We start from the raw sequence: 15261 nt of genomic DNA, 5'->3' as shown, positions 1-15261 counted from the left end.
TGTTCTTGCATTTAGGCATTTTTTGTTGCCGGATTGGTTGGGCCGGTGTTGATTGGGACACAGGAAGAGTACATCCTGTTGCACTTTTTAGTTGTTAATTGTTGGTTATTTGTTTACTGTTCTGGTTTACATCCTGTTGCAGTTTTAGTTATTATATGTTCGTAGTTGGTTATTTCTTTACTGTTCTGGTTTACTTCCTGTTGCAGTTTTAGTTGTTATATGTTCGTTGTTTGTTTTCGGTTCTGGTTCTGGTGTTGTTTCCATTATCTTTATTACATGTTGTTGCTAGGTTTTAGATTAGGACTGTTGGCTCCCTTGATAAGGCTTGCAGAGGCACCTTGAGTGATGACCCTCTGATCTGGTCCTGTCAAGGTTTCGCCCTTATTAGGTTATGTTATTGTTGTGGTTCTTGAGTACTATTGTTTCAATTATCTGGTTGTTGTTTCTTGATTGCTACTTGATTTGGTATTATAATGGTTGATGGTCCAGTTGTCACAAGTAGTGGTCCCGGTCCTAGTGATCCACCACCTTAGACACTTTTAAGTAAACTTAATGCAAGTGACCCTTTATACTTGCATCCGTCTGATTTTATTAACTTGACTATTGTTTCTATTAAACTTAAGGTCGGGTTCTGAGAATTACACAATTTGGTCTAATGCTATGCAACTCGCTTTACAAGTAAAAAATAAATGGGGATTTATTGATAAAACTTGTTTTAAATCTCAAACAAATGAGGTTCTTGCTAGGCAATGGGATAGGTGTAACTCTATAGTTTTCTAAAAAGCATGTAATTCCCGGTGGTTTGGGAATGGAGCAAACAACAACCATCCCCCTTGGGTGGGATGCAACCTACGTATTCTCCTTGGGTAGAATACGAGCAACCTCGTCCCCTTGCGAGGGATGAAAACCGTTAATTTACTATTTGTTTAACATGTCTTAAGCGGACTAGACAGAACTCTATCTAAAAGTCCCTACACATTTTATACCAATTAATCGCCAGGCCAATGGCGAACAGGTTATTAGTTAAATAGCGCTATTAGGTTTGACAAGCCTCACACCGTGCCGCAGAGGACAGGCATAGACTAATATACTTGGACACTTAGTCAATGATGATAGACATTGACTCGGGGCACTAAACATAACTACAGTCAGTAGTCGGTATGGTACAGATCTAGTAGTTTAAAACAATGAGGTAGCTCCCCATGACATGTTTTTATAAGAATAGAGTAATTTAACAAATTTACGTTTTTGGAATAACACTAAACAACTGTGAACTCGCCAACATTTTTGATACGTTACTACATGCTTTTGTAGGTCGTTAGATATTTGCTGGAGCTTGCAGGAAGGAGGAGTTGTTGTGGGTAAAGAACCATTGTTGGGTTCTTGATATACATTATGAGTTTTTAAACGTTTACTTGGGTTTGAAGTTAATGCTTCCGATGTTAAATTAGACTTGTATTGAACTGTTAGACACTAATCATATTGATGGTGTTTGGTTTTATTTACTTTATTAAAATGTTCAATATGATTGGTGGTGATGAAACAATGGTTAACCGGGCAGGGTTAACACACTGGTCTCGTCAAGAAGGGTTAATCCCTTCCTCTCGAGGATCGCTGGCTGGATCGTCCACCGGTTGATCTCCTGCACAAGGAAACAAACCGTGACTCGTAACAAGGATGATGGGGTGGGGGGTGCTCCTTGTTACCACTCTCCGGCGTGAGAATCAGTAATTTGCTTGGGAAGCAAAGTGTGATAGTAGTAGTAGTGAGAGAGTTGTGAAGAGATACCTCAAACCTGGTTTGGGGTTGGTATTTGTAGCCGAGGAGTGAAGGAGGAGCTGAAGGGACGGACTGACGACGTGCTGCCCCTTTGCAGGTGTGTCAGGCTTGTCGGTTGTGGAGGTGAAGCCACGTCCTACTGCAGTGTCAGTCCGTTGCTTACGTATGGCCTGACAGGCGGCTGCCAGTGGTGCCACTTGCTCTATGTTGTCAGTCCCACTTGCCTAATGGACAGGATGCGGTGCGGGCCACATCGCTGCCTACGGTAACCTTTGATGTTCCCGCGCCCCATGCTTTGACAAGGACATATACGGGATGCGGTGCCAAGCCGCATCGCCGTCTGTGGTGACTGTTGCTGTTGCCCAGATCCCTTGTCGTGATGAAAATGTCCATTTGATGCGGTGCCAGCCGCTTCGCTATGTACGTCTGTTGTTGTTGCCCAGATCCCTTGTCGTGACGAAAATGTCCATATGATGCGGTGCCAGCCGCATCGCTATGTACGTCCGCCTTCATACACAAGGTAAGGCTTCTTCTTATCCTTTGACCGATTGGATTCGAAGGATGCGTTCGCGTGGACGCATCTCTTTGCTGGTGGGGGTTTTTTTGATAAGGGTAATGGTCACTCGCGGTCAGGTGGCGCGAGATTTAGGACCATACCCCTTTAGGTGGCATGATCCTGGTCAGTCACACGCCTCGCAGTAATACTCCGCATGTGGATTTTGAGGGTGTGATAGACTCAGCATCCAAACATCAAACTGTGAATGATCCCGATGATGATTGAAGGGATCTAGGTGAGGTTGATGACGGAACACACGTTCAGCAGTCCAGAACATATGAAGAATCTACAGTCAGGGCCGATATACAGCAGGCAAGTGATTATCATAGTTCTATGGATAGGGTTGAACCTGTGTTTACCTCAAGTGAAACCACTAATACTTCTGAGGGGGACACAATGAGGTCTGAGGCATCTTCTTTTGAGCCTAGGAGGTCTACTAGAGTGTCTGTCTTTCCTAGGAAACTTGTTGACTTTGATGTTAACAGTAATGTGAAGTATGGAATTGATAAAGTGGTAAACTTTTCGAATCTATCATGTCATTATAAATGCTTTTCTTCTACATTAACCAAAAGTTTTGAACCTAAGAATTTTAGTGAGGCTGTTACAGATCCTAAGTGGGTAGAGGCTATGAATAGCGAAATTGAAGCACTTCATATAAATCATACTTGGGATGTTGTAAACAGACCTAAAGACAGAAGTGTCATTGGTTGTAAGTGGATCTTTAAGATTAAGTATAAGTCAAATGGGGAAATTGAAAGGTACAAAGCCAGACTTGTGGCTAAGGGGTGTAGCCAAAAAGAGGGTATAGATTATGAGGAAACATTTTCTCTGGTTGTGAAACTTGTTACTGTTAGATGTGTTTTATCTTTAGCTGTACAAAATAACTGGAAATTATACCAGCTTGATATGAATAACGCTTTTCTTTATGGTGATTTAAATGAAGAAGTTTACATGAATTTACCTGAGGGTTATGGTTCTAGTGATCCATCTAAAGTTTGTAGGTTGAAAAAGTCTTTTTATGGGCTTAAACAAGCCCCTAGAATGTGGAATGAAAAACTTGTTAATGCCTTACTTGAATTTGGTTTTATTCAAAGCAAATGTGACACATCTTTGTTTATTAAAAATGTAAATGGTGTGTTTGTAGTTTTATTAGTATATGTTGATGATATAGTATTAACAGGAAATTCTTTGTGTGAAATTAATAATATAAAAGAATGCTTTAAATGAAAGTTCTTGATTAAGGATCTTGGTATCCTTCAATATTTTTTGGGTATTGAAGTGATCAACTATGAAAATGGAATTTGTTTAACACAAAGAAAGTATCGTACCGACATTTTGGCAGAATATGGGATGTTAGCTTGTTAACCTGTTAGTTGTTCTATAGATCAAAGCCATAATGCTAATGCTATACTAAACAGTAATAGTGGTCCTTTAAAAAATATCACTGGTTATCAACAGTTAATAGGGAAATTGATCTACTTGTCCCATACCAGACCAGATGTTGCATATGTTGTTCATTTTTAAGTCAGTACATGCATAGCCCCACGGACGGACACTTAAAAATTGTTTTCCACTTACTAAGATATCTTAAATCAGCTCCCGCGCAAGGCATCTTGTTTAGTAAGTCAGAATCATTTAACTTAGTTGCATAGGCAGATGCTGACTGGGCTAAGTGTATATCATCTACGAAATCTGTTACTGGTTTCTGTGTCTTTCTTGGTAATTGTTTAGTTTCTTGGAGAAGCAAGAAACAATCAACGGTGTCAAGATCCTCAGCTGAGGCTGAGTTTAGGGCTATGTGTGCTGCGGCATGCGAGGTTATTTGTTTAAAAAAACTTGTTAAATGAACTTAATATAGTGGTCAAGGTTCCTATTAATCTATTTGGTGATAATACTGCTGCTCTTGCAATTGCAGCAAATCCAGTGTTCCATGACAGGACCAAACATTTCGAAATCGGTTTATTTTTCTTAAGAGATACTATTGCTAAAGGCGTTATTAAGTGTGTAGGCATTCAATCTACGAATCAGTTAGCTGATTTATTTACTAAAGGACTGTTAGTAAAAACTCATGCATATTTATGTGAAAAACTTAAATTGTTTAATTTGTTTAAATAATGAAATTGTGAGGGATGTTAAAAATACTTCATATTTTACATTTTTACAATTTCATTATTTAATTTGTTAACAGTTTATACAGTTTAATATGTTTCTTCACTTTGTTATGTAGATGGGCTAAGAGTCCATTAAAGAAGAGTCAAGTGGGCTTATAGCTGTATTGCTGGGCCTGATGCTAGGAAGTCTTCATGGGCTTGTGGAGTGTGTACGGACTGAAGGCCTGGTCGTAGTCCAGGTTATATAAGTGAAGTTAGTGTTGATTAAAGTCATTCAGCACATATCAGTCTTCTATCTCTCTGTGTGAACTTCTCTCTCCTAGGGTTTTCTGCATTCAGTTAGATTCATGATCTGTTGAAGATCTTTAAACTGAGATCTTGTTAGGTACTTAGGTTGAGTCTGAGAATGTACAGATCATCGTGTTGATGTTCTATGTGTGAGGAGTTTGAGAGATTTCTTACAGTTGTGTTGTTTCGTTCATTGTTCTTTGTCGTTTAAAGTCAATAAAAATTTGTGCTCTTTGATCCATGATATTTTGACACCCATACCTCAAGAGATTGCAAATTTGGAATTGTTTATGTTTTAACTTGCATATAACAACCCAACAAGGAAACCTAACAAAATCAAAGCCTAGAATTATTTTTGTTTTTTAATTTTGCCCTTATGTCAAACTTTTTATTCCCAGTGTTCTAGCTTCCAATGATTTCATTGGAGAGTTGCCTGCTACATTTGCAAAACTTGACAACTTGATTTATCTGCGAGTATAAGTCTTGTAAACTTGGATGATAATCCAGTAAATCTTGTGTTACAGTTTTACCCTTTCATTATTTCAACTCGTTTTTAATCCTCTTATTATGTTACGGAATATACTGATCACAAGCAATATTTTTGGTGGGGCCCTAACTATCTGCACACCAAGTTTGCCTATCTGCACACTTAGGGTTTACCTACGCTGCGTATAGGTCTATACGCAGCGTATAGGGTTAACCCTATACGTTGCGTATAGATCTATACTCAGCGTATATAAACCATGGATTTCAGAGTCTTATCAGCAATCATTGCACAGAAAACAAGAGTTTATATACGCTGCGTAGAGACCTATACGCAGCGTATATAAAGCTCAATTTTTGTATTTTTTTATGTATTCCTTTGTTTATTTATAAAAAAAGAAAAAATTATTTATAAAAAAAACAATATTATTGGTAAATACTACAAATATAAATTATAAAAATTAAAAATAATACAACTACTATTAATTATAAAAATTAAAAAAGAAAATTATTTATAAAAAACAATATTATTGGTAAATAATACAAATATAAATTATAAAAATTAAAAATAATACAACTATTATGAATTATAAAAATTAAAAAAGAAAATTATTTATGAAAAACAATATTATTGGTAAATAATACAAATATATTATACGATACGATGCAACACGATACGCTACTACACTATACGATACGATGCAACACGATACGCTACTATACGATACGATATAACACCCGTATAGGTCTATAGGTGTATATATGTCCCGTATAGGCCTATAGGTGTGGTTGAGGTCACGTGTAGGCCTATAGGCATATACATTACCTATACAAGACTTATACTATACACTATACGATACGATGCAACACGATACGCTATTATACGATACGATATAACACTTATAGGCTTATACGAGGTCAACACGTGACCTATAATACGATACGATATCACACTTATAGGCTTATATGAGGTAATACGTGACCTATACTACACCTATACGATACGATATCACACTTATAGGCTTATACGAGGTCAATATGTGACCTATACGCAGCGTATATAAAGCTTCATTTTTATATTTTTTTTATTGTGTATTCCTTTGTTTATTTAAAGAAAAAAAGAAAATTATTTATAAAAAAAACAATATTATTGGTAAATAATACAAATATAAATTATAAAAATTAAAACTAATACAAATATATTATTTTGTTATCGTTTAAATTAAATTATCGTATTCCTTTGTTTATTTATAAAAAAAAGAAAATTAATTGTGTGTATACGAGGTCAATACGTGACCTATACGAAGCTATTCGATACGATATCACACTTATAGGCTTATACGAAGTCAATACGTGACCTATACTACACCTATACGATACGATATCATACTTATAGGCGTATACGAGGTCAATACGTGACCTATACGATGCTATTCGATACGATACGATATCACACTTATAGGCTTATACGAAGTCAATACGTGACCTATACTACACCTATACGATACGATATCTCACTTGTAGGCTTATTCGAGGTCAATACGGGACCTAAAGCACACCTATACGATACGATATCACACTTATAGGCTTATACGAGGTCAATACGGGACCTATACGCCGCTATACGATACGATATCACACTTATATGCTTATACGAGGTCAATACGTGACCTATACTACACCTATACGATACGATATCACACTTATAGGCTTATACGAGGTCAACACGTGACCTATACTACGTTATACGATACGATATCACACTTATATGCTTATACGAGGTCAATACGTGACCTATACTACACCTATATGATACGATATCACACTTATAGGCTTATACGAGGTCAATATGTGACCTATACTACGCTATACGATATGATATCACAGTTCAATACGTGACCTATACTACATTATACGATACGATATCACACTTATAGGCTTATACGAAGTCAATACGTGACCTATACTACACCTATACCATACGATATCACACTTATAGGCTTATACGAGGTCAATACGTGACCTAAACCACACCTATACGATACGATATCATACTTATAGGCGTATACGAGGTCAATATGTAACATACGAAAATTTAAAAACTCTAATACAAAAATTACTATAAGTATTGCGACAACTAACTATGTCAAACCATAAACTCTTATTAAAGCAAAATCCAAGTAATGATAATTATGATATAGTAAAAGTTTTATACTTATAATTTATAATACATATAATAACTTACGTTTTTGTTGAATGGCTAAAATAATAACTTTTGGTAAATCAAATAGTAAATAAACATAAAAGAATATGTGTCTTATAATAATATTTTTTGATAAGGTAATAAATGACCTTTGACTATATCCATGAATTCATCTTCTCCGATTCTTATGCTATTTTCCAAACTTACACAAATTTCTTGTCTCACATACTAAACCAACGAAATGATCGGGATTCGAAGATCACAAAAAAAAAAAAAAAAAAAAAAAAAAATTGGAGATGGCTTATTAATTGTAATTGAAATTGTTTTCAAAACTTCAAAAGAGTAGAAAAGAAAACCCTCAAGAACAGCCTCTTCGCACATCTCCTTCTACTCGTTTTATTTTGCTTAAACAAACTGCCAGCCACACCACCTTCGCTGGTGTAAGCCGCCATAGCTGCTCTGTTTTCCCCACACTTATACGATTCTATAATACCAAACGCCGTTGCACAAAGCCGCACCTCCATCCGCCGCCATCACATCAGTAATTCGTCACTTGAGTTCTACGTTCCAAGATCAGCCACTACGAACGTTCGTGGCGCCACCGTGGCCTTCGTCCTGATTTAAATTACGTCATGTCAGTTTGATTCATGACCTAAGTGCCTAATCAGATTGTTCTTTGGAATGGCACCACCTTGAAGTCTGAATTTGAAAGTTGTTGGTTCGTTTTTGTTTGGTGATCAATGCAAGGCGAGTATTTCCGTCGATGTCTTTTAATTGTTCCTACTCGCCTATTGGGGTAACCATTCTAATTCCTTGTTTAAATTTTCGATTAAAGCCATGATGACTATTGAAGGGTTCCGGCGACAAAAATATAATCTGATGTAAAACTGATTTTTTTTAAATTAGTTTGTCATTCATCCCTTCATGATGTTTGGCTTAGTTTAGCAATCAAGTTAATAGAATCTTCATATTGATATTTAAACTTGAATTTGATCTAAATAATGGTTACATAAATATTTGAAAACTTTCTGTAAGGTTTTAGTAGGTGAATTACCTTGTGAAATTTAAGGTGAAACTCACATATGTAGTAACTATGACGTGAGGGTGTGCCAAAAGAATATGTTATAATAAGGTCAACCACGATTTCAATGTAAATAAATTAGCCACTTGACATTTTAGTAGTAAATTACTAAATACTAAAAGGGTGAACGTAATGAGAGGAGTTTATTCTATAACAAAGTGTTTTGTTCCAATAAGAAAGTATATATACGTGCATACTTATGTATCATACAATATTATATTTTTTTCAAATAGGATAGTAATTAAACGGTCATATATATATATATGTTATAAATTTTATATCATCGTACAAATAAAATGTGTAAATCCTAAAATTCTTTTGGCATGATTACTGGCTTTAACCCATTATAATAATTCATCAAGAGTCGTAGGGTCTCCGTCGCCGAACAATTGATAAGTCAACAAAACTTATAGATGAAATAATGTTAGTAAATTTATATAATAATTATGATATAGGTTCGCGTACTTGTTGAGGATGATTTATGTGGGTTTTGTTGTGCTTTTGCCAATTAAGGTACGGATTCTGTTTTTCTTTCATCGTCGTATACTTTTATTTTCGTTACTCGTTGGTACGGATTCATGACCTTTACATCGTAGTATAACTTTATTCATTTTTTTTGTTACTCGTTGGTACGGATTCTTTGGTCTTGCTATCATAGTATTTTTCTATGTCCGTTACCTTGTAGTACGGATTTTTGTCTCTGTCTTAAAGTGTTATTTTCATGATTCGATACCTATATTCGTTTGATATGTGATACCTTTTACGAGTCGGTTTGGTTGTTTGTTTATTAATGTGTTGTAGCATGCCATACCTCAGACTTGAATCATGGTCGCATGTTCCTGTTAGTATTATTTTCAGTTGCCTGTAAACTATTTATAAGGCCTTAGTATTTGTACTCTATCACCCAAGCATGTCTGGCTTGTCGTTTGGGCGTCAACGACATGGCACTTATCGTGACAGTGCGTAATCAAAGTTCACGGCGTCTCTAGCTTGTGCTTGTGTAGCACCTTGGCCACTAGAGGCGTATAGATCGATCTTAGCTCTGAGTTTGAGTTTGAGTTTGTTTGTCTGGAGATGGAATAATGGGTGAACGCCACACTCACCATCTCATAGGTGCATGGACTAGCTAGCTGTGTACCAGTCTGTTCTGTTTATGGCTTTGGGTGCTTCTGTGTTACACGACTTAGTTTGTTGATATATCTGTCGTGTAAGTTAGTATACGTTTCTGTATGTGAATATGTTCAGTATCTGTTCTGATATGTTTGATATGTTTCGTACGCATCTAATTAGACTTTTGATCGTGTATGGGGTTATGATTCCGATTGTGTTCAGTATCTGTTCTGATATGTGGACGCATATGGTTATGTTTCCGATCAGTATTGCGTTAAGTATGCTTTTAACTATGTTCAGTGTCTGATTCTGTTAGGTATTAGTTATGTTTGTTTCGACTCAGTATCTGTACCGGTTTGTATCAGATTCATCTCCGTATCAGTCTTGATTTAGATCTAGATTCGGTGTTATACGTTTAGTTTATATCCGTCAGTACATGTATTCAGTATTTGATTCAAAATCTATTCTATTGTTGTCGTTGGATCTGTCTTTATTTCGTGTCGATTCTCTCAATCGGTTTAAGTAATTTTGTTAGGATTTTATTATTCTACATATTAACTTAGATTATCAAAAGTAACAACCTCTAAAGTTTTAAAAATAGTTATTTTGACTAAATAATAACTTATGAATATTGATTAGTTAAAATATAGGAATTTGAATCTAAACGTGTATTTAAAGATAGTAGTTCGACAATTCTTTTCTTTTAAAGATCATGAGATTTTAAATGGTATTTAAAATATTTTGGCTTAGCTATTTTTTGTTTCTGTTTCTCATGTCGTTTTACGAAATGGTCAAAAATGTTTCATTCGGAAATCCAGATTATTTAAATTATTCTATTTTTAGAATATTACTTTTCAAAGTCAGAAAATTAGTTCTTTTGTCCAATGATGATTTGCTATGAAATATGATAGTCTATTTTATGTTAATGAAGTTCAAACGTTCAATGTAAGAAAATAGCTTTGCCAAGTTTCTTGTTTTAAAAATAAAAGCATTATTAAACATTGTTCAAACTTTCCGTTAGTCACTAGTTTTTGATTTGTTCAAATGTTTCATTTAAAAACGATAGGTTAGAAATTTTTCTTGTTATACGAATACTAGAATATTTAATGATGTGTTAATAAGTCCGTTTATACAAGATAAAATGCTTTTGACATCATGGTCAACGATGTATCAGTTTCTAGTTTCTACATCGGTTTTGTGTTGGTTCGGTAACAGTTATGTATATGTCAGCCTTTTATTTCCGTATCAGTTTCCATTACAATTTCAGATCGGTTCGTGTATCAGTTTTTATATTAGTCTTGTGTCTGCATCTGTTTTAGTACTCGTGTCAGTGACCGTTTCAGTTCAGTCTCAGTTCTGTTACGTTGTGTTTGGTTTTACGCTGATATGACTTTACTTGTACTGTTGATTTCTCCGTTACTGGGCAATTTTTGGCTCAGCCATTTTTTTTTCTTTTTGTGTTTGTCTTATTTGTTTTACAGGTGGGATAATATGGGATTTCAGTGAGGAGCGTTAGGATGTTGCTGACCAAGATTCTTTAGTTCAGTAATGTAATAAAATGTAATTAGGATCTTTCATTTAATGTCATGGATTGGTTTTTAGTTTTGATATCTGTAAGAGTGACACGTCAACCCTATTCGGGTCGAGGTGTTACAATTATGGTATCAGAGCAAATGCTCTTTCCTGTAGAAAAACTTAAACCTCAAAAAAATAAACCTGTGAGGTAATGGGTAGACGTTGGGTTAGGAATGATATCCACTTCTGATCAATCTTCATGGTTATTGGTTTTTGGTCTTTATATCTATTAGATAGAGAGATTTCTCATGTGATTGTTGCTTACAAATTTTGTACATTCTATCATCGTTGTGTTTTCATTATCAAATTTTTTTTATGATTCGGAACTTGGAACTTGGTGGACGACACGATTCAAGTGAGTACGTCTTGCATGAACTCAAATACGCACCACAGGGACCTTGCTTCAATTCATGCTTCAAGAGGTGTTTCACTTCAGTTATATACCCTCATAGAATTGAGACGTTTTCTTTAGTTATTACATCGTAATTGACTATGATTCCTTAGCGTCACTTTGTCTGCCTTGCAATTTGGATAAGCCATCAAGATGCATAACGGGAGGACATAAAGGGCACTGATGTAAGGTACTATGTTATATGATACGATATCACACTTATAGGCTTATACGATGTCACACCCTCAAAATACCTCCTAGGGAGTGTCCCTGTTAGGCGTGTGACATACCAATAACGAGCCACCAATTACATTGAACCCATACAAGTTATAAATAAAATCCCCATTATTAATAAAAACATCTTCAATAAGTTTAAACGAACACCAATAAGTTCAGCGGAAGCAAATAGTAAACGAAGTTAAACTGTTTCAAAACCAAAGTATAACATCAAGAAATCAGTCACATAAATCCTTCCTGTCGACCCATGACCACTCCAGCTACTCCAGACAGCAAGTTCCCAATTCCAAAATACCTAACGACCTGCGAGCATGCAACAAGTGTATCAGACAACGCTGGTGAGTTCATAGTTTTACAAAAACGTTGGTTACCAAGTATGTAGTTAATCCATTGAAGTTAATTCCAGAAGTAATGATGAACATAATGTTGATAATACCCCAATACAAGACGGCTTCTGATTATTTTGCCCTTTCTCCAATGCTCCTATCAAAGCATTGGTCATGACTAGGTCATTAGTTCAACACCCGTTCTCCCAGATACGGGGTGAGGTTGCCAAACCTAAGTAGCGCTACTAACTAATACCATGTTACCTTCCTGGTAACCAAACAACACGGAGGGACTTGAAAGGTGATAGGAAGAGTATATTATCCAACATTCCCGTTTTAACCCAAAAGACTTGTCCCTCCCAGGAATACCCACTGACTGTCCCAACCACCGGGACGCATGCTCAAGATAGATGAACTCACCTTGGTTTGCTCGGTAGAATTAATTACTTGACCACACTTAGTAAATCAAAGCCTATGATGTTCATATATACAACAGTCAGTTTGCATCCAGGTTGATCACGTTGTCACACAAGAAAATTACCATAACACATATAATTAAGACATGTAGCATTCGTTCGAATCCTTTAAGTAGTTTCCATATCATGTTCATGTACCAAAATATCACCCGACCGATTTGTTTGTTGCTCATATATCATACACATAATACCATGCGACAAGTAATAGTTAATCATGTGATACGCTTATCCGTAACATACACCATAACCATAACATGTACAAGACATTCGGGACCTCATGGAAATTATATCCCACACTTTTACTGTTTGCATTCAGCTATATGGTTCGCAACTATTCTCACCCGTATACTTACTGGGCCGTCACACCTGGCCTCGTGCAACCCTTTGACTACCCGGCCCAACTATGCATTTCCTATGTTACCCGTACCCCATACCCGGACCTAACATACCCGGCCCATGCGGATTACATAAAGGTTTAAATACCCCGGATAACCTCCTGCCATGACTCTTAACTAGCGGCCCACCCCACAAATCCAACCCAATCGTCTGATTCATGGCACAAACAAGTGCATGTGAGTGTAACCTGATGGAAAGTGGGCCACTACCCCCGGTGTGCGACGTGCCTTGTGTGATCCACTACCCGTCCGTGGCCTAACAACAGGTATGCGGCCCTATCCAGCCAGCATATTTTACAACAGATTGTGATCCAGTCCCATACCAAGTCCACATACATGTGTGACCTCCCTTTATTTAAGTCCCTCGGCCCAACATGATTGTGCAACTGGCCCGATATGTTTCACTTATTATCATATTATCATGAAATCCTAATCTCACATAATATTAGTTGAATTAATTTTTAGTGGCAGACAACTTTTATAATAAATTAACGATTATTGGAGCTTTCAATTTAAAGCACATGGTTTGCTTAGAACACACGCATATGGGCTGTCAGTTTACCCGGTTATTTTCTTTAACAAACTCTATCATGCTAACTAATGAACTGTTACTGCAACTCCTACATCACCATTAATTATGGTTCATATATCAATCACATCATAACTTCTGTCATGAAATTATGGTTCATATAACATGTGCGGCCACCATGAACTATCATTCTTTCACTTTATTGAACCATTACATGATATTCCATTTACAACAACTATCAGTGGACCCAAGATGCACAAGCTTTTTTTTTAATTGGACCAACATCTAATTATATTCAATACAATTTGGCCAATAACTATTTGTCAAAATCACCTACTACTTTTCATTAAATACATGTCAGACATTAAACATCTTGAAAGATTTTATCAATATTTGAACCTCACTATATCACATAAACAAATAAACAATTACATCACATCTAACCAACATCAATCATATTTTCATGTGATCGATCAACTCTTAGATCATGCAATTCTACTTCCTTATTCCTACTTATTTCTGTTTCATTACCCTCAAACAAGAGCTGTAACAATTTAACGCAAACAAATCAGCAAGAATAACCCTCCTCGACTAATGGTACCTCTACTGTATATACATAACCACATCACGTATTGCATGTACACATATAAACTAACGAGAATGAAGCACTAACCTGACCAGTGAAACACAGCGATCAATTAACACACAAGAAAGGGTTGCGACTAGGCTAGCTTTTCTTGATGTTGCCGTCGACCTCAAGGGGGTTTCTACTGCCGATCGTAAGTTTGAGAGAGGTAGGGTTTGTTTATTGGAGTTGTGAGATATTAGATAACATGTTGGGTATATATAGTATTATGAGTTCCTTTTGACCGACCCTTATCAAACCATCGGCCCATTATCAAACCTGATTGGGCTCATGCAGTTAAGTTTAGTAATATATGTTTTTTTTTTTATTTATTATTTTTTTCTACAACTAATAATAGAAGTGTAGTAATAAGAATATGGTTAAGCATCAATTCACTAATCATATGTTAGTCAGGCTATGGTTCGGGTCTCATAAGTATCGGGTTACGCGAGTCGTTTGAATCGACATGCACTTGGTTCAAACACTTTGGGTCGGTTCAACGCGATGTGGATAAAATGTAATTTTCATCAAATAATAAAAGTGTAGAATTTGATTTATGAGAGTGAAACAAGGGCGGTTTTTACCTTAAAGTTTCGGGTTGTCACATCATCCCCAACTTGAAAGAAATTTCGTCCCGAAATTTGACAAGTAAGCACAAAGGAGTGAAGTGAGGAAATTAGGATTATTGCGGGTTTTGCTCGGGTGTCACATCCTCCCCATGTTACAGAAATTTCGTCCTCGAAATTTAGGCTATATTATACTCTAGGCTCCAATTATGAGTTTGTCGATAATTCACTAAACACGTAGTTAAATACGGTTTCACGAAAGTTCACTAAATAATATATAAGTCATATGGCATATAAAGTCAGATAACATATAAATTCACATAAGTTATATTTCTTTATTTGTTCAGGAATAGTGTTCTAATTGTTCATCAACGTTCGAGTACAACCCATGTGTAATTCCGTAATTCCCCGAATTACCGTTATGTGAGTGTTATGCATGAATGAGTGTTTGAGGTAGTAGAGTTTGTGTTAATTGTGTTAAACTAAAAATGTCTTGCCCTTAAGTAGAAACACAAGTTGAGTTAATAAGA

Source organism: Helianthus annuus, chromosome 10 (assembly GCF_002127325.2).
Source record: "Helianthus annuus cultivar XRQ/B chromosome 10, HanXRQr2.0-SUNRISE, whole genome shotgun sequence".
NCBI lineage: Eukaryota > Viridiplantae > Streptophyta > Magnoliopsida > Asterales > Asteraceae > Helianthus > Helianthus annuus.
Note: the sequence above shows the minus strand (reverse complement) of the source record.